We start from the raw sequence: 25,520 nt of genomic DNA, 5'->3' as shown, positions 1-25,520 counted from the left end.
AAGCGCCCCTATTACTGCCTTGCATTAATGCAGAAAATGTTAAATAAAGTATTAAAACAAGTTTGAAAAATATATATTGTATGAAACAATTGGTTCTATTCTTTGTTCATGAAAAGTCTTGCTTTGGCCACATTCACAAAGGCTTGGTCCAGACGTAGAGTGATGATCCAGTTTTGAGAGGTATGGTAGAAGTGTCTCCTATATGACCATCTTCCTTTTGTACTTCATACTTCAAACCATGGGAATTGCTCCCCATCCGATTGTGGAAAGGAATAATTAAAGAATTACTATTCTTCTAATGCATTTGGAAATTAAGTACAGTTTATGAAATGGGTTCAACTAATTTTACTGTTTTATATTTTAATATCCACTTCCCTACCTTTTTAGGAAATATTAGGTTGCAATCCATCAGTGACATCTGGTCCGAAATCTTGCATGTACCTATTCTAAAACAATTTTGTTTATAAATTCCTGTCATTAATCAAATGTTTTCACTGTAATCAAAATTCATTATTTAATTGTGGTACCATATACACATATGGTTGATGATTCACCTGCGTGGGTGTCGTTAACTGTGCAGTATTGCAAACCAGGAAACAATGTTCATATTAGGATAGGTGGACTTGGCTAATGATCCATTGTCCCACCTTAATTCATGATATTTCAATAGAAGTCAAATTCATCCACCATTCGCAATACAGAAAGGTAAAGGAACAAGAATTTGTAAAATGACATGGGTCTTAAGAGCCAGCATTTCACAGTCAATTTGATGGTATCACCGTCTCAAAGCATGCAGTCACGCCACCATGAATAGTTATACACTATTGATCCTACTTGCCTAGTACATTAATAGTCATAGTTAAAATACTTCATCCATCCCTGTGGACAGACCTTTCTTTTACTATTCCTATCGAAAATCATGTTGAATTGGGGAAAAAACAATCCCAATGTAATGCAGTGGATCACACATAAATATACCAAGCTGCATGGAATAATAACCATTTTGGAATTCTCTCTTCAATTTAAAATGGTTGCACTGGCTCCCACAAAACAGCTGCTTGCATAACACAATTCCTTGGGATGCACTTGTTATCCATCACAGAGCAACTGACTGACACCAAAACCACTCTCCAGTATATAGCTCCACTCTAGACCTAAAGGGGGACACTTTTTTTTACTAGTTCTCATTGAAGAGTGGATGGGCAGATGTGTTCTTTGTTTATGTTTAAGAAGGTGTAGGGTAAAGCCTGAAACAAGATTATTAGGGGGGTAAGGAAAAGCTGAGTGTGCAAATCTTCCAGACCTGTCAAGACAACATCTAGCTTTCTATTTTATGTGGCTCTCTCCTCAGAATATTGTGTATGACAGGAAATATATTTAATATTTGTTGTTTCTTTGATTTGCTGTCTGTCATTTTTTTTAAAATTCAAATTGTTTAAATAGCACTGTATTTTTTCTTTCTAAAAAAATGTATTTACTTTATGGCGATTATTAGGTTAGATCGCCTGCATGTTACTGCTAAAACCTACATCACTTGTTCGTTGTTCTTTAGAAATAGGTTTTGGCTGGTATAATTATAAAACAACCCTTGTCTCTATTCACTTCTCTGGTGACTTTAAAATGTTCTTCTTTCTTTCATTTCATTCTTCTGTTCAATGATTTGCCTGTAAAAAAGAAGAATAAGTTTAGCCTAAGGTTTTAACTAACACTTAATTACAGCACTAAACTACACATTCCCTGTAAAATGAGCAATGCCAAGTTATTTGTTTCTGATTATACACATACCCAACTATTTATTATCGTGGTTACAGTTCAGCTTAAGGCCTCGTGTTATTTTGATAAAATAGCAGTACACGTTCACTTGATTGCTAATATGTTTGTTTTTGTAATATGTGAGAAATAGCCTTACAATATTAGGGGATATTGACTAGTCATCACACATAAATAAAGGCTCAAGCACAAATTGTGATTTCGATACCAAGTAGGTAATCGGAATCGTAATTGTATGGTCTGCTATAGATTTTGTAGGGAGTTCTATATGCAGGTTGGAAAAATTCCTAATCTAAACCTAAATCTAAGATGGGAGCAAGCATCAACCATCAAATGAAAAATAAGGCAGTCCTACTGGGGCTGTGTCAAAATTAAAAGGGCCTATGCTAAGAAATTATGGTTCTCAAATAACATGCAAGGATCTGGTAGCCTGCGCCTTCCTTCACCACGTTTTGACCACGGGGTAAGGTGGGATCGTGGAGCACAGTACACTCTCGAACTTTCCCAGCACAAGATTACAGTTCAGTTTTCAGCTATCTTTGGCTTAAGGGTGTTCCTATTGCACATTGACTCTTCACTCCTCTTCTTCGTCCCAGTACCATAGGTATTATGGGAATTGAAGTCCATATTGATTTTTTAGCTTTTCAAAGCTATATTGTTTCAAATGCTTGTTGGATTTGAGTTGTTATCTGAATATTAGTAGTTGCACTACTTGGCTCCACTTTACAATACACCATTTGTTTTTCAGGGGGATTGGAAGAATCGGGTGTTAATGAAGTTACCACTTCCCCCTGATATGTGTCTCCTCCCAGATGATCCTCCCTCATAATACCACCCCCAGGGTCAGGATCAGGTAGTGGCTGCCTTTCCCTGGCCATCAAAACAGAGGCCTCTCAGGCAACTATTTTCCACTTAACTTCCTGCATTACAGAGGCCCACAGAGTACAAGGCCTGCAGGCCCCCAAGGGCATCCACGCAGATCTAGTGGAGGGTAACGCAACCTTTATAGCTTTGCAAAAGTACGTTGCTTGGAAAACCATTGCCAAGGCAGCCATTTGGTCTTCCCGTCGGCGTTCTGTAAACACTATTGTCTTGACCTTAGCTCAAGAGCTGATGCTTAGTTTGGTCAAGCAGTCCTCAGGAACCTCTTTAATGAAGGGAGTTTTTCCATTTTCCCAGTTCTATACATCAGTGCTTGTGAGTCTCCCACATGTATGGAGGGAAGAGGACGGGACGTAGGAGTAAAACAAAGTTACTCCTTAGTGAAGGGACATGTGCAATAATGTTGCATTTTCTTTAGAGAGCTGCTGAAGATACCTGTTTAGTTACAACTATCCCTACTACATTATGGCATCATTGGGCTGGAATCCAAGGCAGCAGAGATGTTCTTTTTTTTAACTCCCCTCCTTAAGAATAGGAAACCCATGTGCCCAGTCTCTTGCTTGTGGCGCAGTAGCCTCATCATAAGTTACCGAGGAGGGTCCATGCTTTAGTCATCTTATCAGAGCATTCTCGGTCTATTGGGTTTCATGTCCTCCTGAATCTTCCTGGTACAGTTGGGCATGAAATATTGATCCTAATCCTATGGTGCCAATGATCACAGTTTTGGGGCATGATGACAGACGTTTTCCAGGCCTCAAGCAATATCTCACAAGGCCCTGTGATAAAGTCACAAGAGTGAGGCTGGGAATTTGGATGAGGGGGACCCAGCAGGCGAGGGAAAACTGGCCACGCCATGATGCTGACTCCAGAATCGCTATATTGATGATCCCTAGAGCCTTTCAGAGCATAATCGACCTCATCACTTGGACCACGCACATTCCTCCAGACAATGCAAGAATGAGGTACTTGGATTCTGAAAGTTACAAACAGCACTTGGAATCCTTGATCCTGTACCTCAACTGTGAGAGAGAACTTGAGAAAGACTTATCAGGATTGGCAGGTAAAGGTGGGGAGCCATTTGAGGACAGTAATCGACCAGAGAAAACCATGCCAGAATCAGGCGGCTGTCATGGTGGGGCCGCCTGATTCAAATATTGTGGGTGGGGCTCCCAGTTAAAGGCTCATTCATTGCTTCAATCCTCTTAAGGGCCCAGGTCGCCCCCGATAAGACCAACATTATTCCAATCTCAGTTAGAATCCGGGACCAGTTGCTCTGTGAAGACAGGTTGAGAGTGAGGAGGTGTGTGGAGCTATCACAGAGAGAGGACGGACCAGGAGGAGGATGGAGTTGGAGGAGGGCAAGACCCAAGAAGAAATCAAGGCAGAAAGGATCGGGGAAAGGACAGAGTTGTAGGAAGTAAAATCAGAGAGGAGGAGAAAGAGATAAACACCAGGGAGAGGTTGGAGGAGAGAGGTGGGGAGAGGAACAGAGGTAGTCATCGTTGCCAGAAAAGGTTTGGAGACAAAGAAGTGTCAGATAACACTCCCATTTTAAGTCTGGGACTAATAGGAAACCCCAAGTATAAATATTCATTAACTGTCTCTATCACCATACTACCATACATATTTCCTTTCCCTTGCTTTGCTTTTTCCAATAATCCTAATTTTAGTTCTATTAATATTAATTGTTACCCATTGCTTTCAGAGTGGATAGTTAATGCCTCAATACTGCACTGTAAACCAATCGCTGTTCTATCCAAAAGTATTGTATCGTCCACATAGGACAGCCAAGCCATCAGACGTGTGCTGATCTGCTGGGGAAAGTTGTAACAGGCCACAAAGAATTTGTGCATGTCTGCAACAAATAAGTTATCCACAAGGGGACTAGCACACACCCTTGCTTAACACCATCATTGGTTTTAACACTTTCGATATGCATGCCATCCCGATCAAGCTTAATTTTAACATTTGTATCCTCATAAAGCAGTTTAATCATACTGAGTAAGGCTCTCTCACAAACACACCCAGCTAGCTTTTCCCACAATAGTTTACGTGAAATAGAATCAAATGCGGCTGAGTAGTCCACAAAGCAGACATACAATTAAAATTTCTTGGTGGTCGGGGTAGATCTTATTAAATATAGTAGGGTCCATATTTTGTGCATTGTACGAAGTACCTTTCTAAAACCAGTTTGCTGCTAGGACAGCAGACCATATTTAGAATCCCATTAGTTTAACGTATTTAATATACATATTGAGAACATTTTAGAGATAGTAAGTCAAGGAAAATAATCGATAGTTACCTGAATCAGAACTGTTGCCTTTTTTAATTATAGGCACTGAATTAGCGAGTTTCTAGGAATTGGGAATGCTTTCTGTATGAGCAATTTTAACAACAAGGGCATGTAAGAAATTGGACCAGAGATGATGGTTGGCTTTAATAACAATATTAGGGATGCCGTCAGGTCCCGGGTATCAGAATGGCTTCAACATCTTTATAATGTCAGCAATGTCTTCAACCTCGTACGTAAACCAGTCTCCTCCAGTTAAAAGCCCTGGGCCATTAATTAATTCAACATCACAATCTATTTCATCAGTGTTTCCCCTATACCAAAATGTATCATACAAATGATCATCAAGCTTAAGCATATTTTTCCAGGACCAAATCCATTGATTGCCCTTGAGATTACATTCCACCTGGCCTAAACATGTATACTGCCTTTTAGGGATTACAATGTTAAGCAAGCATTTCAGTACAACATTGTCGCTCAATTCCGTACAATGTGGCACACAGTTATTAAAAATAATTTGCAACTGTTGAGTTACAAATATAAAATCAATTCTCAACCAAATTCCATTCCTGTGCCAAGTACATATTGAGGAGGCTGAGAAATTGGCATGGTTGATTGACAGACCCTTAAGCCGCACAAATTCTGTTTCTGTAAATTAGTTTCCTATTAATTACTTTTTTTAAAAGCAGGTTCTTGATGTTGCAGATTGCAGGGATGGGTAACACTGTGTTACTGTAACAATAGTTAGTTATGTGTGAATACAACCCTATGCAAGCGCTCCAAGAAAGTAGTATATAAGGTATGTCTACAAATAAGTGTCCAGTTTATTGAGGCAGCATAAACGGAACTATTTTCATGTGATTATCAAAGCCACATATATCATATCTTGTGAGAATGGTGTTAGTAAGTGACAAATATGAATTTAAATTTCAAACACAAGGTTAGTTGATTCCATTTTATGGCAATTTAGAGCAATTGCCAACTGTGTGGCTAACAGCTTCGCCTGTCTGGGTTTTGTCAAGGCAGTTTAGTCAAATATTACAACTGTACAGTACTGAGGAGTCATACATTTGCATACACCTCTGTAGTATCACATGGATTATACATAGTTGAAAGAGAAAGCCTCTATGATGGCATGAATGGGTCACATGCATGGGACATTTGGATGCTTGGGCGGAACTTGGGTGTACATGGAGTGCGATGAACTAAATAATGCCATTGGTCTGGCTTAAGGGTTGTCAGATCCTGGTTGGAAAGGCAATGTATGTCCCACATTCTGTTCAATGAGACCTGTGGGTCTGGTATTGTCTGTATCGTATCGGAGCTATTGGTTCAGACCAACCATGATCAGCATCAGGATTCATAACAGGAGAATTCCATTCATTATTACACATTGGGAGAACAGGTAGTCTTAAATTCTCCAACCACCACAAACTGTAAATCCGGAAAATTAAATCTCCAGGAGCTTACTATAATCTCAATATACTGTTGGAGTGACCTGGAAACCTCCCCGCCCGGGGATCACATATATTAATCAATAACAAAGTATGCACAGATTTGGCCAGTGGAAAAGAGACCATAGCCGTCATAGCATTGCTGTTAACCACATTGGGAAGAAATTCCTTGTTGGACAGACCTGCACAAGCCCCAATAACAAGGCCTCCAGGTGGACGTCCCAGGTTTTTTTTGTAGCAAGCGTGAGAAAGGCATGTTATCAAAGAAAGACAGACACAGTTCAAGGGTGTTTATTAAACCGTAAAGTGGGTGAGATAAATGCCTAACCTAAACCTAGTTTAATATGGGATCAAGCTACAACCATCAAATAATAAGAATACAGTCCTAGTGGAGTCGAGTCTAATAAAAAGGGCCTATACTAAGTAAACCTATTGCCATTCCCCAACGCTATGCAATAAAATAGTGTGGGATAATGCTCACAAGAAATTATAAGTCAGGATGGTATGGCCAGGGTCTCCCTTCCCCATATTTTTAGCATGGGACAAGGTAGGACTCTTTAGGACAGCACACTCCTGGGCTTCTCTGGCACAAGCTCACAGTTCCTTTTCTCTAGATCAGGGCCTTCTGTACCCAAGACTTTTCTCAATCAAAGTTGCTTGCTTCAGAGGCCTGATATGCCAAAACAACAAGATAAAAGTTCCTTCTGATAACCTTCCAGTAGGGTGATTATTATTTACCCTTGGATCCCCTCAGCCGGGCTCTGATCCTTTGCTCAGTGATTAGCTTCCCTCAGTCGGGCTCAGACCAACCACTCACTGTGAACGTCCCTCAGTCAGGGTCATACTTGTCATCACAATGTTGGCTCTTCGCTTCTTCACAACTTTTCTTTTGATGTCCTTCATTCGTGTTCACTATTGTCTTCTAATCACAATTTCCTTATTTTTAATATTCAAGAGTCTCAATGTCTTTTTAAACAACCACCTTTTAGTTAGGTCCCCCTCATCCGGGCTCAGACCTTCCACAGTACTTGCCAACTTTAAACAAAGACTTCTGAATGGTGATCACGTCCCGCTGGGTCACTTTGTTACCTTATGGTAAGGGCCTGTTTATTCATTCACAATAATCAGTTTGCACAGTGTTTCCCTCCTTCCCTCCGCCAGGCGCAAACACCTTACTCGCAATTCCCTCAGTCGGGTTCACAATTTCACAAATTTGAAACTCTTTTGTAACGTGTCAAGGACTTTCGAACGTACAAGTGGTTTTGCGTGACCCGTGTATGACCACCTTGACACCTCACGTCAGGCCTTCTGGTATTTTACTTCCCCTTTTGGCTCAATAACGTCTCTTTGTTCAGGAGAGGGGTACCAGTAAGAGACCTTGGACACGCGTCCACGTTACGCTGGATCACTCTGTCTGTGGTACTCAGTTTACACACAAAGGACCTTTGTCTCTTTATCTTCTTAATGTTGCCACTATTTCCTTGAGTCTAACATAGTCCAGCCCCCTATCAGGTTCTTACGACTCACCGGCTCTGTTAAACTCTTTGGCGTTTCTTTTGCTGCTGGAATCAAGGACGGTACCACAATGGCAACCGTGTCTCCCCGCCCTCGCTATCAGTGCAGGAGGGTTCCGTGTCCCCGTGACATCCGTCACACCATTCGCCAGCTGTGATTCCCGGCCTTATGTTTCTTTTGTTAGAGGCTTTGCGGGTCTGGGTTGAAAAGGGCAAGGGTAACTCCCTCCTTGATGTCCTTTAGGTCTTGCCACCTTTCTCCCGCATTGGATCTTTTATGGATTCACATGCTGTGAATATTTCCCGTCGTCAGACTGGGAAACCTCAGTAACTTTAACCTAGCGTTTTCCGATGGAAAACATCGACACTTTAGTGTCCTATCAAAGTCTTTTTGGATGCTTTAGGCTACACCAATAGGACATCTGGTATAAATAGCCCCGGCTCCGCAGCTTCCCTTCAGATTTCAACCGCCTCCAAACTGTTGGGATCACCCTGTGTTAACTCTTCATGTTCTACACATGCTTTTCGTACTTCGGCCATAATGTCATCTGTGGCACTAAAGAAATCGCTGTTTAGGCTGTCCTACCTGCGGCCTAAAAAGGGTCTTCGAGGGGGACAGCAATGCAGATTGCATGTATTGTCTATACCCCAATCATTCAGCAGACGCCTGTGAGATCGATTGTGGATTTTCGCAGAAAACACTGAAAAACCGCAACCGCAGGCTGATTTGTTGGCTCAGTGAGGGCACTTATCCGGGTTCGGAGGTTTCGTCCCGGGGAATCATGTCTTCGGCTCTGGCGGAAAAGTCTACACTGCAAAGGGCAGTGACCGCGGAACCCCCACCAAGAAGCGGCGCCCAGAGGTGCCAGCGTCAGAGGTGGGGAAAGGTGGCGCTACCTCCGAATCCAAATTGCATCGTTCTAAAGGGGAGTGTGCTAGGCCAGAGAAGTCGGGGCAGAAGTCCGCGTCGGTGGAGAAAGAAAAGTCGATGGCGTGGGAGTCGTCCTCCTCCAAGCACTCGTCGTCTTAGGACCGTCATAGTTCCTCTTCCAGCCGGGACTCGTCGAAACACCGCTCTGGCGCTTTTCAAGCGGTCCGCTTTGCCGTAGAAGGCCAGGCCTGTGGAGGTATTAGTACTGACGCCGGGGTCATCGACGAAGAATCCGTCGCCAACGGTTGTGGTCCAGTCCTCATTTGCATCACCGACAGGGGTGTAGTCAGCTCTGACTATGGCCGTGACTGTCAGTGGGCCACAATTGCTGTCGACAACTCACCTGGAGAAGGAAGGTCGTTTGTTGCCGGCGGGGGATCCGTGGCAGTCTGAGGCCGGCTTCCAGCCGTTGCTCCCGGCGTGACCCGTGTATGACCACCTTGACACCTCACGTCAGGCCTTCTGGTATTTTACTTCCCCTTTTGGCTCAATAACGTCTCTTTGTTCAGGAGAGGGGTATCAGTAAGAGACCTTGGACACGCGTCCACGTGACGCTGGATCACTCTGTCTCTGGTACTCAGTTTACACACAAAGGACCTTTGTCTCTTTATCTTCTTAATGTTGCCACTATAACCTTGAGTCTAACATAGTCCAGCCCCCTATCAGGTTCTTCCGACTCACCGGCTCTGTTAAACCCTTTGGCGTTTCTTTTGCTGCTGGAATCAAGGACGGTACCACAATGGCAACCGTGTCTCCCCGCCCTCGCTATCAGTGCAGGAGGGTTCCGTGTACCCGTGACATCCGTCACACCATTCGCCAGCTGTGATTCCCGGTCTTATGTTTCTTTTGTTAGAGGCTTTGCGGGTCTGGGTTGAAAAGGGCAAGGGTAACTCCCTCCTTGATGTCCTTTAGGTCTTGCCACCTTTCTCCCGCATTGGATCTTTTATGGATTCACATGCTGTGAATATTTCCCGTCGTCAGACTGGGAAACCTCAGTAACTTTAACCTAGCGTTTTCCGATGGAAAACATTGACACTTTAGTGTCCTATCAACGTCTTTTTGGATGCTTTAGGCTACACCAATAGGACATCTGGTATAAATAGCCCCGGCTCCGCAGCTTCCCTTCAGATTTCAACCATCTCCAAACTGTTGGGATCACCCTGTGTTAACTCTTCATGTTCTACACATGCTTTTCGTACTTCGGCCATAATGTCATCTGTGGCACTAAAGAAATTGCTGTTTAGGCTTGTGCTACCTGCGGCCTAAAAAGGGTCTTCGAGGGGGACAGCAATGCAGATTGCATGTATTGTCTATATCCCAATCATTCGGCAGACGCCTGTGAGATCGATCGTGGATTTTCGCAGAAAACACTGAAAAACCGCAACCGCAGGCTGATTTGTTGGCTAAATGAGGGCACTTATCCGGGTTCGGAGGTTTCGTCCCGGGGAATCAGGTCTTCGGCTCCGGCGGAAAAGTCTACACTGCAAAGGGCAGTGACCGCGGAACCCCCACCAAGAAGCGGCGCCCGGAGGTGCCAGCGTCAGAGGTGGGGAAAGGTGGCGCTACCTCCGAATCCAAATTGCATCGTTCTAAAGGGCAGTGTGCTAGGCCAGAGAAGTCGGGGCAGAAGTCCGCGTCGGTGGAGAAAGAAAAGTCGATGGCGTGGGAGTCGTCCTCCTCCAAGCACTCGTCGTCTTAGGACCGTCATAGTTCCTCTTCCAGCCGGGACTCGTCGAAACACCGCTCTGGCGCTTTTCAAGCGGTCCGCTTTGCCGTAGAAGGCCAGGCCTGTGGAGGTATTAGTACTGACGCCGGGGTCGTCGACAAAGAATCCGTCGCCAACGGTTGTGGTCCAGTCCTCATTTGCATCACCGACAGCGGTGTAGTCAGCTCTGACTATGGCCGTGACTGTCAGTGGGCCACAATTGCTGTCGACAACTCACCTGGAGAAGGAAGGTTGTTTGTTGCCGGCGGGGGATCCGTGGCAGTCTGAGGCCGGCTTCCAGCCGTTGCTCCCGGTGGACAATCTTCAACAAGATCCGGCTCCATATTCTGTGTCCTCGGGTCTGGAGGGTTTGGGCTGGGTTTGCTGGAGGCTGGCCCATCTACATTTAGTGGGGTTGGGGCTGGAGCGCTCTGTACCCATTGGTGAACCCACACTCTCTGCTATCCATGCAGTTTTTAAGTACGCTCCAGTCGTCGATGTGACAATTGGATGCAAGACTTCCTGTGGCTCCGAGCCCAGTGGCTCCAGTGGTGCGTAGTGTGCCTGTAGAGGCCCCTCGACTGAGTCTCTGCAGGAATTCGCCTCCGGTGCCGCTGCCATTGCCGTAGCCGGTGGGGTTGGGCCTTCCCCGAAGTCAACCAGAGGAATGGGAGTTAGTCGATTCAGATCCGGAGAGCGGCATTGTGACATGCTGTAGACGGTGTCCTTATCGCCCAGGAGAGACGATACCTGGGATTCAGACCCGGAGGTGGAACCGCCTAGTAGCCCTCCCCACTGGATGATGTTGGCGAATTTCACGCTATTTGGCCTGGCTCCTGAGGAGTTACGAAAAGACTGTTTTCTCTTCGAGCACATGGGGAAATGATGGAAGGCAGTCTTCTCGGTCCCCATTTTGGACCATGTGTGGCAGGAGGGCCTGCGCACGATGCGCCACCCGTTTTCGGAACCGGCCGTGAAGGGGTGTCTGAAGAAGAATTTTAAGGCACCAGAATCAACCCCCAAGTGCCTCATGTTTCAGCCAACGACTGAGTCAGTGGTTTTGGCGGCAGCCAGTCGAAAGGCGATTGAGGAAGCAGGGAGGCAAGTGTGTTACGCCCCCGGACAGTGAGGCCAGAAAACAAGATGCTTTCAGGGAAAAAGTCCTCACGGTGGGCGTTACCACAGTGAAAGCGGCTAATTCCTTGGCCCGGTATGACAGAGAGGTGTGGCACCGGTTTTCCCTGCTCATAGATCATCTCCCGCAGCAACAACGCAAGGAGGCTATGCTGCTGATTCGAGAGGGGGAGGATGCCTCCAGCCACAGCATCAACATTGCAGTGGAGTCGGGCTTTAAACAAATAAATAATGGTGTTGTTCTCCGGAGGCAGGCGTGGATACGCTACACTGACTTTCCCCCTGTGAGGGGGAGCAGCTCTTTGCCACTAAAAGGAATGAAGGAAGATTCTGAGACGGTAAAGTCCCTGGGGGCTCTACAAACTGGTAGTTCTTTTCGCCCCTTTTGTACGTTTCGAGGGGCCTCTCCTAATTCCAGATTTGCTGCTTCCCGGTACAGAGGTTACATCGCTACAGTTACTCTTCCCAGGGATTCAGGCACTCGTTCCAGTCGGCGCAGAAGAGCAGGGACTATCAGGCGTACCGTAAGAAGTGTCCTGCTGCCTCAGCTGCTAAGGGATGGTAGTCTAAGTCTCAGCAATGACTGCCATGCGGGCAGTCAACTTTGGGGCAGGGTGTCGTGACACGTCGACGAGTGGAATCTCATTACTATGGACTGCTCGGTGCTAGATACGGTACGTCTCGGTCACTTGTTGGAGTTTTGGTGTCCTCAACTCCCAATTCCCCTGGTCAAGGTGGTGCAGCCGCACCTGCAAGTCTTGCGGCAGGAGGTACAACTCATGTTGGCGAAAAGGGCGATAGAACCAATTCCGCTGTCGGAACGGGGCCAGTGGGTGTACTCCCGGTATTTTGTCATCAAAAAGCCCAATGGAAAGTGGACGCCTATTCTAGACGCCTGAAGTTCAGGATGCTTACGCTGCAGGATATGATCCGGCCGGTGCAGCCGAGAGAGTTCCTGGCGTCGTTAGATTTGGAGGATGCTTACTTTCACATCCCGATGCGGCAAAAACATTGCAAGTTCCTGTGCTTTCTGATCGGAGACGATCATTACCAGTTCTGTGTCCTCCCGTTTGGGCTGTAGTCACCTCCCAGGATGTTCACAAAATTCCTCGCTCTGGTGGCTGCCTTCCTTTGCAGGGGGGGCATCATGTGCACCCGTATCTGGACGACTGGTTGGTATGGGGGCTGTCGCCGGAAACAGCATTGGAGTCTCTCCAGGCATCCATGAGCCTGTTGCAATGTCCGGGGTTCGCAGTCAACTTCGCAAAATCGTATCTGACGCCATGCAGGAAGTTGGTTTTTCTCAGTGCTCAGTTTCTCACACAGGAAAATCTGGTGAAGCCTTCGGACGAAAGAGTGGTGAAGTTGCAGTGTAGGGCGGTCGAATGGGGCCAAGGAACTATGGTCTCGGTTCACAGTTACATGGTGCTGCTGGGTTCTATGGCGTCCTGCATTCCGCTTATCAGGAATTGCCGTGTGTTCATGCGGCCAGTGCAGGAATTTCTCGCAGACAGGTGGTCATCGCAGAGTCTGGGGATGGGAGGACAAGGTGGTCATCTCCCAGGAGCTGGTGGAAGCCCTGAGATGATGGGCTTGCACGCACAATCTTACCCCTGCTGGACCCGTACTTTCAGTTCACGATAGTGACGGACGCTTCCCAGGTGGGTTGGAGGGTGCACCTCGACCAGTCACAGGTCCAGGGCCTGTGGTCTCAGGAAGAGGCGTTATTGCACATCAACGTACAGGAATTGAGAGCGGTGCACTGGACCCTGAAATCCTTTCTACCTCACATCCAAGTCGCAGTGGTTTGCGTGTTGACGGACAATACCACAACAATGTTCTATTTGAGGAAGCAGGGAGGCACGCATTCTCAGCTCCTGTCCATTCTCATTACAGCTTACCATCTGCCGGGAGTCCAGAATGTGCAGGCAGACGCTCTCAGCAGAGACGTGGGGGGGGCAGTTGCATGAGTGGAAGCTGAAGGAGGAGCAGGTGAAGAGGATCTTTCAGAGGTGGCGGTTTCCTCCTCTCGACTTGTTTGCCATGCCAGAAAACAAGCAGTGCCCATTGTTTGCCAGCAGAGTGGCTTATCCAGAGTCGAAAGGAGACGCGTTCTCGTTCCCGTGGACGGGCCTCTTCAGGTATCTGTTCCCTCCATTTCCGCTGATTCGGACGACAATCCAGTTGGTGCCCATGTACCCGTGCAAAGTGATCCTGGTCGCACCATTCTGGCCCAGGCAGATGTGGTTCTCGGATCTCCTTCATCTCGCGGTGAAAGAGCCGCTTGGTCTGGGTGCAGAGCAGGATCTGCTGTTGCAGGACGACGGGAGAGTGTGGCATCACAACCCGGCATCTCTCAGCCTAGCTGCATGGCTCCTGACCACTCCGAGTTCCGTCACCTAGGTATCTAACAGGAGTGTTGTCGGAACCTGGAGGGGGCCAGGGCACCTTCCACTAATATCTCTTACAGTAGAAAATGGGCGAGGTTTTGTGCCTGGTGCAAGTAGCAACCGGAGGTGTGGCCTTTGGAAGTCTTGCCGGCCCAGGTTCTCCCATATCTGCTGCATCTGGCACAGGGGGGCTGGCGTTGTCTTCTATCAAAGTACATTTGGCGACCATTTCCAGATTCACCAGACGGCGCCATGCTACTCCTCTGTTTAGTGACAGATTGGTTAAGCACTTTTTGAAAGGGCTTTTTCAGACATTTCCCCTGAAGAAAAGGTTTGCTCCGGTATGGAGTCTCAATGTGCTTCTCTCTGCTCTCATGAAACTGCCGTTTGAGGCCATGTCGACGGCGACCTTGAAGTTCCTCTCATGGAAAGTCGCATTTCCTGTTGCAATCACATCTGCCAGAAGGATTTTGGTGCTTCAGGCGCTGATTATTGACCCACCGTACCTGTGATTCATGAGAGACAAAGTTCTCCTGTCTACTAATCCGCACTTCATACCGAAAGTGCCTTCAGCGTTTCACAAACACGCTACTATTGCCTTGCCCTTGTTCCTCGCTAAGGTGACCACGCCGGCAGAAAGAGCCCTGCATTCCCTGGACTTCAAGAGGGCGCTGTTAAGTTAAGTCGAAACAGCTGTTTGTGGCTTTTGGTCCTTCCAGGATTTCCAAACAAGGGCTTTCCCGTTGGGTCTCATCCACAATTTCATTTTGTCACGGGAAGGCTGGCAAGCCCTTGTCCCATTCTACAAGGTCCACAGCGTTGTCGGCCGCGCTCTGGGCTGGAATACTGCTCAGTGACATTTGCCAGGCGGCTTCTTGGGCGGTGCCACATACCTTCACCAGACACTACTGTCTGGAACAACAGCATATGGAAGAAGTGCAGGTGGGACTGGCGGTCCTCCAATGCCTGTTTCAATAAGGTAGGCCCCGCAGTTTCCAGGGTTTTTGTTTTACTCTATCACTTGCTGGTTATGTTATCATGCATGTTGTTGGTGGTATTCTTCGTGTTCGTGTTATGACCTGGGGGCATGGGGTTGGTTTGCCTGTCATGCACCGCCAGTGGTTGGTCATACTGCTATGTAATCTATTCACAGCATGTGAATCCATGAAAGATCCAATGCTGGAGAAGGGAGTAGTTTCTTACCTGTAACTCCATTTCTCCAGCGTTGGTATCTTTCATGGATTCACATGCGCCTGCCGGCCGTCCCCTGCAGGCAACCTTGATTCGGGTTTCCTCTCCTTTGGGGGTTAAAACCTGAAGGGAAGCTGCGGGGGCGGAGCTATTTATACCAGACGTCCTATTGGTGTAGCCTAAAGCACCCATAAAGACATTGCTAGGACACTAAAGTGGCGAAGTTTTCCATAGGAAAACACTAGGTTAAAGTTACCGAGGATTCCCATCCTGACGGGAAATATTCACAGCATGTGAATCCATGAAAGATACCAATGCTGGAGAAATGGAGTTACAGGTAAGAAACTACTCCCTTCTCTTCCGTTTGAACTGCCGTCCTGTAATACTGGTTTTCTCGTGCATTCAGACTTGCTCAAAGTGTGCACTTTTGCTCCGTCTTTTATCCCAGTGGGGAAGGGAAAGGGCAGTCAGGTGTGTGTAGTTGTCGTAATTGCTTGACTCTGCCTGACCCTTGTGTTGGGACATGTCTGGTAAATGGCTCTGATATTAGTCCCTTGTCGCTCGTGGGGTGAGAAAGTGTTTGTGTTGGAAAAAGGGGGGCGGGTGGGGTAGAGTTTCTGAGTATTCCGCTGGACATGATGGGGAAAAGGTGTCATGAGTAAGGGGATACTGCATCTCACCCTTTGGTGTCCCACTTTCACTCCCCGAAGACTCCCCCATCCAGGGGATCTTCCCGCACTGGTCCACCCCCAGGAACAAGATCCAATAGCGATGGCCGTATACTGGCTGCCTGCATGACGGAACCCCAGGGACTGGTAAGTGAGACCCATTCAGATTTCTCAAACAAGCCTTTGCAGAATAGCATGACCATTGACAAGTAGCAGGTGAGTCATCATGGTCTCTTGCAATACAAACATATCAGCATTTTCCAATATGTTGAAACCTTTCTTATTCATAAGGAAGAAATTAAAACCATGCGTATTCCATGATAAAAAAGCGCACAGTTTGAGAAGCGTCTAGATCAGCTTTCCCCCATGTGCCAATATTCCATTTTTATTGATTAAGGCTGCAGGATGCCATATCCAGTCTTCTTAATTTCTACGATTTTAAATTTATCAAGGTTAGCAGGGAGTTGGTTGATCTGCCGACCTGTTTCAGTTTTTAGTGATCTCAGATTATTTAGGCCTTTTAGATTGCAAGACCAGCTCAGTTTCAATAGTAAGCACAGGCATGAGTTCAAAGCCCATTTTAAAAAAACAGGTGCAAAGGACCGTAGATATTCAGCAATGATTGGCAATGTAAATGAACCAGAGACCAGAATTGTTAGCAACTTTAAACAATTCCTTCAGTTCAATCTCATTTTAACCTCCAATCATTGTAGACCAGGTAACTGGGATTTAGGACCATTGTCCCACTGTGCAATAAGAATTGTTTTTTTGAACATTCCTCTCACCTGTTCTCTGTGAACCCTGCTCTGTTACACAGAGATACATTCTTGTATCCTTATTGTTTTCTTTTAATAATACCTTTAGTTTACAACCTATTTGGGTCTCTACTCCTCCGTCAATCAGTGGCACACAGTGAATTGGATTAAGCAGCTCACTTCATCTAGCAGCAATTAGTTAAGAGGAAATCAGGGGGAACCATCAGATTCCCCTGATAAGTGAAGTCCCCCCTCTGAACTGGTCAAACGATACCGAGAAGGTTCAGAGCTGACCTGTCCATATGATTCATGCCAGGAGGATTCTCAATTTCAGAGGGAAGGAATCATGAGATCGAAACCCAGGGAAGTGCAGGTCACCTGCATATGCAGGGAACCCAATGTATAACTTCAGTGGGACCTTAAGAGTGTTGCAGGAATCAAACATTTTCCGCCCTTACGGTTACAGGTTGCTTAGCTGCTCTGCTCAAAAGGTCTAAATATGCTAATTTAGCTGAATTATCTGAAATTTGTAATGGATTCTTTCCTCCCACAGATTTATCTATGATAATACCTTCCACAGCGCAGCTGTTCTTGGGAAAGTTTTCCACCACCAGGGGGAGCAGCGTGGCTCTGCGTCGGCTCTGCCCGACACCTCTATGCACCCCACGCCAGAAATGTCATCTGGGTCTGTATATATCAAGGTGCAGCAGCCCTTTCACCTAAATTCCTTTTTTCCATGCGCAGAAACCCGCCCTTTGAGTTTTTTGAATATTTTTCAATGCCATGTACAATCCAATTAAGGCTTTGGGTTGCACAGATTATGACTGGCAGATGTTGGCATCAGATCCACACAGGATGTATCTTTACTGCTTGGGTGAAGACCACGACACTGAGGACTTTGGGTCGTGCCAGTCCATGAACCTGAAGATCCTCCCAGAAAGGGCAGCAAAGATCTTCTCCTATGTCCACAAGACAATGTCTGAGGAGAGATCGTCCCATAAAGGAAAAGGAGAAAGATAATAGTAAGAAAAAGCACCCCAAAAGGTCCAGTTCCCCGTGCGGATCTTTGCACCAGCATTCCTCTTGTTTGTCTAAGAAAAAGAGTCACTGCTCCAGGGAATGTCCAGAGGAGTTGCCTCAGGTACCTTTTCCAACCCAATCCTCTACCGCGGAGGAATGAGGAAATGTTTGCCTTAAGATGCTAGACATCTTTGCCAAGGCGCTGGCAGCTTCCGCATTGCCCCAGACTGCTCAGGCAACGGCGCCAATGGCTTTGAACTCAGCGCAGACAGGGCCCACCATGTCTTTCAGAACCAGCACGGCGCATGCAGGGGATGATTTCTGCAGGCCTATGGACCTGGTCTCAAAGAAGGATGAAGTACCCCAGCTCCATCAGGCTCTGCCTTTGGGCATTGAAGTCTCAGTGCCAGCTCCCGACTTCATCTCCCAACAGCGTAATTGGTGCAAAACGGCCTTGCAGACACTGGAGCTCCTCCGGAATAAGCCCCTCTACCTTTGAAATCCATGTCAAAGATGTACGAAATCTCTGATGAAGAGGTAGACCATGCTTTGGCTTCGAACCTTTAGTCTCCAGAGAAGAGAGAGACTTTCCAGAGGAGTTTTACAGGGAGAGAGAAGACGTACAGGGGCTGTCAGACCAGATGGTAAATTGACTGTGGACTCCCGTTTCAGGAGCATATCAATTTGCTGGAGTTGAGGGTGATCAGGCAGGCTCTGGTTGCCTTCCTCCCCTCTGTGAAGGGCAAGACTGTTGATTCTGATAGACAACACAGTGGCACTACCTCAATAAGCGAGGTGAAGTGGGGTCCTTGCCCCTATGCAGAGAGACAATACAAGTGATCTTTTCCGGAAATAAAGGTGCTGGTAAAAGGTTACCGGCTCACTTTGAGTCTGCTGGTCGGGGCCACGGATCTCCCAGCAGGCCTGACCTGCCGGGAGTTCAGGCCCCTAACGGCAGGCTTTTCACTGAAGTACTGGCACTGTTACGAACAGTGCCAGTGCTTCAGGTTTCCTATTCCCATGGATTCCTCCTGGAATCCATGGGAATGGGAACTTACTGTATCGTCGCCGCTGTAAGGGGATTCAATTCAGCACTACAGCTAAGTTAACGCCTAGTCTAGAATACTGAATGAAAACCCTTATTGATATATCTTTAGGTCCAGTTCATGCGTTCTGGATGACTACCCCTGTATAACACCCCTCTCTTGGAATCCCCCTGACCCCACTGAGCCAAGAAGTAGTTCTGTTTTGCAAGTTTAAAAGGTTTATTTGATAATTTAAAATAGATATATATATCACGCTTTATAATAAATTAATAATTGAATAGCACACTGGTAAATAGGAACAAAAGAAGAAGGTGGTACAAAATGCTTTATAGAGTTCAAATGGATGCAAGGTTGAATGAATGAAATGCAGTATAGAAATACTCAATATGATTTCAACAAAACAATGTAATCACTTTTCTCTGGCAATTCCCTCCCCCCCCCCTTGATGCAAGGCAAGGAAATGGAAGGAAACACACAGTTCTCAGAAATGCAATCAAATGTGATTCAGTTCAATCCCAGCAAGCTTACAGAAAACAGATAGGAGTTTTGAAAACACAGGCCCAAATGCTTTGATATGTGCTAGCAATGGATGAGAAATGTGCTGGAAATGCTTTTTAATTCCCTTTCAGAGGTTCAGGGTGAGTGGTATCTAGTTAATATTAGTCCAGACTCACACTAGCAATGATGCAGGGATAGTTAGCAGGTTAAACGAATTTCTGGCAAATGGAAGGCAAGCAGCAGCAGTTTTTACATGTGAAGAAATTCGCAAATCGCGGTAAAATTCGCGAATGCGTGTTCCGCGATTGCGGTAAAACTATAAGGGGTAGGAATGCGGTTCTAGGTTCATAGGAAAGCCACGATTCTAAGCTTTCAGATAAAAGTTATTGCAAGTCTCTAGCACAAACGGTTGCGGAGATATGAGCGATTTTGTGAAGGTCGTTTTTCAGATTTGAAATTTTAAAGTTCAAAAAGACAAGTGCAGCTTGCGACTAGAAAATGACAAGTGACAGTTAGGAGGCAGTTCTACTTAGGTTAAATAGATTGAATTATATTATTTTAACTAAGAGATTGGTTCTGCACAGTTTTCTAGGTACTCACACTATATTCTTGAGTGAAATGGGCCTCGCCATGGATCTGGTCAGGGTTTTAAACTGGACTCTGGTCTGGTCTGGTCTGGCCTCTGCACTTCACAGTGATCTGGGTCAGCTCTCTCTGCTGGTCTGGGTCTCTCTGGGTACAGCACTGCTTTCTCTCTGGTCTGGTCTCTTAGTTCTGGATAGATTGAAGTCTCTAGTTTGGCTTTCTGGAGGTTGATGGAGGTAAGTATGGATTTTTCCGGCAGAGTGTCCCGCTGCAGATGGATTTTGAAGGTCTCTATCTGTCCTGTCTGTCTGCTTTTATGTGTTTAGAATGTGGGTGTGTTCTAGCATCACTGACCCTACCTCTCTCTCAGCTTCTAATTGGTCATACTTCCATTTATCATTTGATTGGGGAATGAACTGTGAGTCAGAGGGATGTCATTTTATGGCTTGCAGATAGGACACTCCTCTGTCAGATTGCACACATTCTATATTTGATAATAAAAGACATATTTCACAGTTACACAGTTGCTTGAAATTACATATACATGGTGTGGCTGAATTTAGCCATGTCTCTGTCCAAATCTGCTGTTTCTAAGAGCTTGCATTCAGAAATGGCAGATATTTCACTTTTTAACTGATTTTTCACTTTCTGACATTGACCCAACTTTACATACATGTGTGCAGGGAGTAGGGACATTAACTGATGAAGTTTCAGATTTTTAACATGCATACATTTAGAGTAATATCCACTTTTCCGCTAAAACCCCCCTGAACATGCCACCGGGTCGAAAAACCTCTTAACATGTGGGCAGAAAAATCACAAGAATTATGGTATCATTTATAAAATTTTCACATGTCCGCTCTATGAGTTATTCATCTTTTTAAAGTTATGTTCTGGCTCCAAAGGGGTGTGGTTTCCCAGGTCACATGGTATAGAAACCAGTCTTTCCAGTTTCTGCCAAGCCAGCTTGCTCTCACAGGCAGTGCTCCTCCCAGCTCCTGCCAAGAGGAAGCTACATTTTACGACTGCGGTAATAAAAACCTTTGCCTGAGTGAAGAGGGCTTTGTTCACTCTCTTGCAGAGCACAGGTAATTCAATTATCAGATAGATGGCATATCCTTAGTGTGGGCAGCAAAAGGAAGGTTGGCCTGGGAACACAGTGGTGACTCAAATTTCACTCCTGATGGGGGTAGTTGCCAGGCAGAATCAAGTTCCTTAAGCCAGACTTTCAGCTACTGTCATGTTATTTGTTGCTTTTTAAATTAACTTGCAATTTTACACATGCAGCTAGAATGCTGATTCTAAGTGCAAAACTATGACATTTAAACAATTGCAACCTATGTGACACTCAAAAGTAGGTCACTCAGTCAATTTAAACATTTAGATTTTTTTTTTTAGTGTCTTTCAATCCAGTGCAACTTAAACTGCTGAAATCCACAGCGCAGCCAGTCTTGTTATAAACCTTGTCTTATGATCTTCATTTCCCAGATTTTGTAGGCACACAAAACTCCATTCTGCCAAATGTCTGCTGGTGTTCAGTAAATATTTTGCACATATTGCAATGTTTGAAAATAGGCATTTTGACTTGCCTTCAGGGAAACAGAGTGGTTTTAAAACGCCGGCTTTTGGATAGTGGTGAGTACTGGTACTGCACCCATTTTTGGGATTTAAGAAATGAATTCCCCACAATTCTAGGTTGCATTTGGCAATCAGCATTGCCATTCCCAATGGTTTCAGACTACTGTGCGGGTAGTCCAATGGTGGTTTTAGGCAGCGTCCTTCTGTGCCCATAACATCGGCAAAAATGAATGGCAGCCTATTCTTCCTGCATTTCCCTGTGCATTTTCTGGGAAGCTCTGGCCATCATGATGTTTTCATGTCAGTACTGCACAGTTTTGAGGTAGGGCTCGGATGCATGGGTAAATACATCCCACACCGCCTGTGATATCCCGGTAGCACTGGGATGTCAGGTGGGAGAAACAGTGTTACTGGGTTGTCAGCAACCTCGTGATGAGGTTTAATGTGACTTTGGTTTTGGGCTTCTCTTTGATGGCTGCCTATCTTCCCGGGAGAGAGAATGTCTCGGCAAATGCCTTGAGCAGACAGACTTCGGCTTCCCATGAGTGGGGACTCTGTCAGGAAGTTCTAGAGGAGATTTTTCCCAGATGGGGAAATCCTAAAAATAGATTCTATTCACTTCCAGTGTGAACAGGGCATGCAAGCTGTTCTGCTCTAGGGATATTTCTTGTCAGGGAGCTCTGGGGGTTGCACTGACACTCAAATGGACATGTTCGGGACATGTTGATTCTGATCGTCCCATGACATGGAACCCATAGGTCCACCATCCGAACCTCAGCAGTCTGGACCTTCATGCTTGGCTACTATGAGGCTGAGATACAAGGAATGCGACTTGTCAGACCTATTAGCTCGGAGGCCTAGACAAAGTCATTTTATGCCTGTAGGCGGCATACATTTTTGGCTTGGTGCCTGGAGAGGGATCTGGACCCTTTATCTTGTCCATTATCACCTGTTTCAGCTGTGTTGCTGTCCTTCTCCCTTTCAGGCTGTGACACATCCATCGTTTTTGTCCCTTCTCCCCTAGTGCGATCCACCCCCATTGAGACTAGGGAGGTGAGCTGCTACATAAGACCCTTCCTAGAGGTATGGGGAAGTGGGATCTCACTGGGACTTACTGCCCCTTAGGGAACAGTGGCTCAGGAAAAAGATGTTACCTGAGGTCCTGGAGACCCTTGCTTTGGAGCAGTTTATTAACACTCCACCTACCCCTCTCCTGAGAGCGGTGTTACAGTAACCCCAAACATCCCTAGAGACAGCCACCCAGATCGGCCAGGTCCACTCATAACCCAGCTGTGGTTGAGTGTCAGGTGTGTTAGGCCTACGTTACTGGCTAAACTGCATCTTTTTTTCTTCAACCTATGGCTGAGGACTTTGCTGTAAACCGTGGTCTGTATTGACTTGCTACAGACTCGCTGAGTCTTTCCTTTTTGTGTCCAGCCCTCCAGGGACTCACTGAGTCTAATCTTGCTGCCTACACCTGGACACTCCCTCTCCTGGCTACGCCCGCTCTCTTAACCATCTTGAATAGCGGAGTGTGGTTGAGTGTCGGGTGTGTCAGGCCTACGTTACTGGAATGCTGCTAAATTGAATATTTTTTCTTCAACCTACGGCTGAGGACTTTGCTGTGCACCGTAGACTGTGTTGACTTGCTGCAGACTTGCTGAGTCTTTCCTTTTTTTGTCCAGCCCTCCAGAGACTTACTGAGTCTACTCTTGCTGCCTACACCTGGAAACTCCCCCTCCTGGCTATGCCCGCTCTCTTAATCATCTTGAGTAGCTGAGTGTGGTTGAGTGTTCGGTGGCCGATGGACAAGGCTATGCTCCTGGTGAGCTCCAGACAACGGACAACTGTGGGCCCCGGATTGTTCTCCCCCGGGAGAATTTCATCTCCTCCTTGACCCGCCATGGGTCAGGACTTGGATTCCAACAAGCAGCGGGTGAATAAACAAAAAACAACAGCCTTGAAACCTCCCACCTGCTTTGCTCGGAACTCTGCACTGCCAGTTAAATTGCATTCCATTGAAGTTTATCGGGCCGCACAAGTGACTGTTTAATGACTGGGGAATCTTCTATTCGACTTATTGCCACGGCCCCTTCCCCAAAATTGTATGTCAACTCTGGGTCAAGTGTGCCGCTCAGCCTTTCCGAGGAGCATTTTGCCTTGGAGGGCACGAAGGGGAGGCTTGACCAACCAATGGTGAAAGACGCAACTCTAACTGATTTGGCCGTTTTAAACTCACACGGCCCTAGTGTTGCAGTTAGCCCAGCTTCCTCCCCAAGCGCTATAACGGGAGTGACACCAGCTGAAAAACGGATGTTGTTTCCTGCAGAGGTACTCACACCACTGGATTCCCCAATTCGATCAATTCAGGCTAGCCACCCCTTGGCCCCCTCACTAGTTATTGAGGCCTTAGTCCACATTGGCCTACCTGTTACCATCGACCGTTATCCAGCCCTCCACTGTGCGAGTAAACGCTCCTCATTGTTCCAGTGGCCCCAGCTCAATCTGCTGGAGTTCCTCCGGATTCGCCCCGTCCTGCGGTGAGTATGCCAAGGTTTTGGAGGGGGGTTGGCCAGCTTTGAACTGGCTGAAAGCAACCCCAATGTAGACAGCTTTCCCATGGGGCAGCCCCCAGGACCCATATTCAATTAGGAGAGCACAACGACTGGTCTTAAAGGGGCATTGGATCCGCCAAAAGCCCCTAGGTCCAAACATTTGACGGGCCCCAAGGCTAAAGCCCCACCGGCAACCAGACTACCTGCAACTTCGGCACAGCCTGCCAGAATGTTCCATAAACTAGTCAAACGGGGTGCTGGATTGGGGGCTGTGGTGCCCTATATGTTTAAAAGAAAAGTCAGCCCCCATTCTCTCACATTCAGTTTGGGTGATCCTTCTGACGCTGACATTCTTGAAGGAGTGGAATCTTGGATCTGGCCCCCTAGAGACGTGGAGGCGCCTCTTGTGGCAAGTGTTGCGGCTGCTCATCATCACAGACCTCTAATGATCTTAGCTCGCCACCAACACAACAAACAAAAACTACTGCTCTTGCATCTAGTAGTCATCCTAGGCCCCCCTTATTCCTCCCCCTATAGGGGCCATTAGTGAGGTGACTCATAAGGAGGCCGTTGACCAAGATCCATAGAGGGCTTGTCAGCCATTGGGGGCCATAAGGGCTTCCCCAGCCATACTCCGCCCTGCTACTGAAGGAGCCCCATGGGATTGTCCTGTAGGGGCCGACCAAGGACCCAGTGAACATCAAAGAACTCGCAGAGAAGACCCTTTAAGTGCCACTCCCGCCTTTTCTCCATCCCTTGAACCTAATCATACTCTTCCCTCTACAAATGAGATGGATCTTCATCCGGGTCCCCAACAATCGATCCCGGAGAACAAGAAGGAGAAAGTGGACCTGTTCTCCATTATGTTAACACAAACTATTGCTCTAGTGCCCTTTACCAAGCTGTATGAGTAACTGAATGACACGGCCAAAGATCACACTACTTCATTGACCATGTTACACTCCAAACTCATCTATTTGGAAGGTTATGTGACTGCAAGTACTTAAAGAACATCGGGGGCTAACCTCCAATGTGAGTTGCCGACCAAGCCCTTCAATCCTGAGAGGTCTTTGTGCTTTAAGTCCGTACAGACCTCTAACGCCTCCTCGCTGGTCGATTTGACAGGAGAATGTTTGTGTTGGCAGCACATCATAGCAGCTGGAGGGGAGGCAGAGGTCTTAAGCTGTGCAGCCTTTCCCATCTTTATTCCTCCAAGGCCCCCTGTGGTGGATGTAAGGGGTCAAACCTCCTCCAAACCCAGTCCTGCTGTCCAGATTTCAACTCAGAATTCTTGTGCCCCTTGTCGGGCTGGTGCTCCGAAGCCTGCACCTCGTAAATTACCTGTGGAATCGGGCACTCAGGGCCCGCCAGTCGAATATGCCCCTGCTATTAAAACACGGCTGGCTCCCCCTATGACCTGCCCTGAGGCTGAGCAGCTAAGTCCAACTTCGATAGCCTTCTTGGATTTATCACCCTACTCACTGGATGACTCCACGACCAGTCAGGGGCCGGAGAACGTGGTAACGCACGCAGGGCCCATCAATGCTACAAGAT

General features: G+C 46.7%; 1 protein-coding gene and 1 long non-coding RNA gene across 3 annotated transcripts in view; one reads left to right on the top strand and one right to left on the bottom strand.

Moving 5' to 3' along the window:
- Positions 1-25,520, top strand: part of JAKMIP1 (janus kinase and microtubule interacting protein 1) — a 3,487,328-nt gene that overhangs the window by 2,840,955 nt on the left and 620,853 nt on the right. The gene's annotated exons all lie outside the window — the stretch shown is intronic.
- Positions 154-25,520, bottom strand: part of LOC138516681 (uncharacterized) — a 575,944-nt gene continuing 550,577 nt past the window's right edge. Inside the window, exon 4 of the long non-coding RNA XR_011282299.1 lies at positions 154-1,664. This is a non-coding gene — a long non-coding RNA (uncharacterized lncRNA). The remainder of the gene's footprint in view (positions 1,665-25,520) is intronic.

Source organism: Ambystoma mexicanum, chromosome 6q, assembly GCF_040938575.1.
Source record: "Ambystoma mexicanum isolate Mex_15411 chromosome 6q, UKY_AmexF1_1, whole genome shotgun sequence".
NCBI lineage: Eukaryota > Metazoa > Chordata > Amphibia > Caudata > Ambystomatidae > Ambystoma > Ambystoma mexicanum.
Note: the sequence above shows the minus strand (reverse complement) of the source record. Positions and strands in the feature narration are given on the sequence as shown.